The sequence below is a fragment of the Olea europaea genome, chromosome 11 (assembly GCF_002742605.1).
Source record: "Olea europaea var. sylvestris chromosome 11, O_europaea_v1, whole genome shotgun sequence".
Classification (NCBI taxonomy): domain Eukaryota; kingdom Viridiplantae; phylum Streptophyta; class Magnoliopsida; order Lamiales; family Oleaceae; genus Olea; species Olea europaea.
In genome coordinates, this window is record NC_036247.1 from 23,431,504 (window position 1) to 23,435,360 (window position 3,857).

Consider the following 3,857-nt stretch of genomic DNA (forward strand, 5'->3'; position numbering starts at 1 on the left):
CATTTGTGCCCAAAACTTTTTTTTCATTCATCTGTGACCAATATGCAATTCGAATATCAATGGCATAACTTTGCATCCATGTGACCTATAAATTGGCCACTACTATACTCACTTATGTAACTTTATTGTCGATATGTGACCAACTAGTTTACTTCTTCATGTTGCTATTATGTATATTCGGAGATGTAACTCGTAAAATGGACCTTGTTGCCATGTGTATTATGATTTTAGTACTTTACATGTGTGACATTTGTCACTAATTTTTCTCGTCAATATGCAGGTTTGGAGCTTTATTATACCACAGAATCGCTGGTTCCCTGGAAAAATCACAGTTATTCCTACCAAGCGGGTGCTGACCAAATTCCAATCAAATCTTAATGAGGCACAACAAAACATACTTCGTAACACATGTTTTGGTCACTTTTTGGATTGTCATGAAATCGTGGTGCAATCTCAGTTGATTCATTATTTTCTGTTGAGGCAGGTTTGACAATCAAACGAGAATGAATTGTGGTTTGACATCGTAGGGAGATTTGTGAGATTCTCTGTCACTGAATTTTGTTTGGTTTCTGGACTATGATATTCTGGCAACGACGATACCTTTCCTCATCCGATTGACCTCTAACACTCTTGAATCTTCATTCCATTTCCCGTCTCATCTATGAATTATTTGCAACTTGGTCCCCGAACTTTCAGTTTAATTCATTTTAGTCCCTTTGCAATTCCTTCTTCTTCCAATCATCTTGTATTGCTTTCGAGTTCATACTTAGCATATTTGCATTCCCGAGTTGTCTTTTAGTTCAACTTTCGAATATTTGCATCCTTAATCCCTGAACTATCACTTTGCTCCATTTTAGTCCTTTCTCGGCTCTCTTCTCCTGAATTCCACTATTTCCATAGAAACACCTACACTGTATGAATTCAATGAGATTAAGTCACAATTCAATCATTTTGCTTGTTTTGTAATCTAAATAAGTGTGCAAAAACACACTTATTAGTCTACTTCCCTCTTCTTTTATGAAAGAATCAGTTTCAATATTTAATGTTGCATGTCCTATAAAATAAAACAGAAGATCTTTATTGATCAAAGTACAAAGGATAGTCATATTTACTGAAACATATTTACACTTGGCTTCTTATCTCTTTGCTCTAGCTTTTTCTACTTTAATTTTTGATTCGCATTTTAGCATTATTGGATACAATATGCTCGTGATGTATGCTTACAGGATCATAAGTGAACAGTGTGTTTATTCACTGCAATAAAATCTTCTAAGGTTGAGCCTTTTAGTGTGGCCAACAATATTTTTTGAGTATGAAGTACTCTGTTTTCTTTATTGAGTTACTTAACAGGTGCATTCACTTGAACCTTAACAAGGCCCCTCCCTTCCCAAACTAAGAACTGGAGAAAACTTCTATACTGTACAGAGTGACCAAAAATTTGGATGGTTGACTGACATTTCCCTATGAATTACAGAGATATTGGATTTTGGTTACCCTCAAAACCTTTCACCTGAAATCTTGAAGCTTTACATTACTCAGGATGGTGTACGCTCACCATTTTCCTCCAAGGTTAGATGTGCGACTTATCTCACCATTTTCTTTGGAAGAACAATATTCAGGGAAATAATGATTTGAAGAGATCTATGATACTAGTTTATAACTAAATGGAAAATCTTATGCCTTGTGAAGTGATACATGCTACTAATTTCTGAATTTCATGATGATTATCGTAATACTCTATGCCTTGTGTGAACAACCAAACAGCCTGTAGACAGACCAATTCCAAATGCTACTTTACAAGTAACTGGTGCTGTTGGCTGGCGCAGGGAAGGTCTTGTCTATAAGAAGAATGAGGTTGGCTCTTCTATCTGATACCATTACTTTGTCATATTTTAATCACTGCAATTATACTAAATTAGCTTCTATTTGTCGACAGGTATTTCTTGATATTGTTGAAAGTGTTAATCTTCTTATGTCTTCCAAAGGTAAATAATTATTAATGGTGATCATTTGTGCATGATGCAATTTTTCTCGTTTCTCATTTTCAACCTGAGAGTTGAGGACAACATTTTATTGTGATTATATTTCCCCTGTTCATTTTTGCTTTTGCTTCTCACTGACAATTTGGTAATTTAGGTAGCGTTCTACGTTGCGATGTAACTGGGAAGATCGTTATGAAGTGCTTTCTTTCTGGAATGCCTGATTTAAAGTTGGGTTTAAATGATAAAATTGGCCTTGAGAAAGAGTCACAAATCAAGTCCCGCCCTACTAAAAGGTAGCTTCCATATAATCATCGGTTGAAGATATCGAATTACAGAACTAGAAATATAAAACTCAAATCACATGGTACATCGATCTCCTAGCACATGAAAATCTAGCCTAACATAATTGGAAATAAAGAAAAACAACAATTAAAACCAAGGAAGAACATCACCCAATTGATTCTTGAAGTGAAATCTTGAATCTTGAAGTGGATTGCCTTGTTTTTGCCTTGTTCTTCCCCTCCAAATCCTCCAAAATTGTGTTTTTGTGCCTCCAATTACGTTCTCCCCTTCTTCTGGACGTTCTTTCGTATTTAAATCGCGTGGAAATTAGGTTACCAAAGGAGTTTCAATCGTATAAGGAAACTGCAAAACGGCCCCCAGATATAACCTATGCTGTCGCATAGAGTAAACAAAATTTGAGAAAAAGTTCTCGGGAGGATTCTATGCGACCGCATAGAGTTTATACTATGCGACCGCATAGGCATACATTCTTTCCGCCGGATAGCTTTTAGTATTTTGGTCATAACTTTCTCGTCTGATATCCAATTGAAGTGATTCAAAGTGCATTGAGAAGAAAACTCAAAGATCTACATTATTGATAGAAATAGACTTCCTCAAATTCTGATGTTTACTACGCAAAAAACAGATCTCAAGTAGATACTAAAAATCAGGAGCATAGCTTTTTTGCCTGAAAGTTGATACTTGATAATACTTCGACCCTATTTCACCTCGTGACTCCTTTCCTCATCCGATTGACTTCTAACACTCTTGAATCTTCATTCCATTTCCCGTCTCATCTATGAATTATTTGCAACTTGGTCCTCGAATTTTCAGTTTAATTCATTTTAGTCCTTTTTCGGCTCTTTTCTCCTGAATTCCACTATTTCCATAGAAACACCTACATTGCATGAATTCAATGAGATTAAGTCACAATTCAATCATTTTGCTTGTATTTAAGTCATGTTTGTGATCTAAATAAGTGTGCAAAAATACACTTATCAAACCCCCCAAACTTGAACTATTGTTTGTCCTCAAACAAGATAGTGACTTAATTCTGAACAAATATGGCTTAACACCTTGCCTTGGCTCAGGATTGGACTAAGTAATTGGTTTTATGAAAATTTATCAGTGTAAAATGACATCAACCTTTACCTGTTAAATGCATACTTGACGTGTGTGTGTGTGAATTCATGCCAACATATCAAATTCATGATGAGTTTGAGTCCCGACCCTAAGTGGTCAAATGTATCCTTACTCGCTCGAGAGATACACAACCCCCAAACTTATTCTTTTCACTCAATTATCCCGGAGTTGTGTTTCTAAAATTTGGAGTTTTCATAGAGCTGTATTTCTCACCCTCTTGTAGTTTGGATCAATCTCACTATCACAAGTTTACATGTCAACCAGTGAAAGCTCTCCTAAGTTTTGATTGCTTCGACACTCAAGATTAAACTAGGCTACTTGCCTTGCCTCAAAGGTATAGTTACTTCCACCAAATGTCCAAAGGGCTTTTCTTCATGTTTTTGTTTCTCTTTTGTTTTTCTCACTTTTCTCTGATTTTCTGAAATTCTTTTTATTTTTTTTTCTCATCAT

The 3,857-nt window shown here is 35.6% G+C and overlaps 1 long non-coding RNA gene across 1 annotated transcript; it reads left to right on the forward strand.

Moving 5' to 3' along the window:
* Positions 1-1,087: 1,087 nt before the first annotated feature.
* LOC111404942 lies at positions 1,088-2,269 on the forward strand. Its single transcript, XR_002704713.1, has 4 exons — positions 1,088-1,569; positions 1,765-1,854; positions 1,937-1,985; positions 2,137-2,269. It is a non-coding gene; the product is annotated as an uncharacterized LOC111404942 (long non-coding RNA).
* The last annotated feature ends 1,588 nt before the right edge of the window (positions 2,270-3,857 follow it).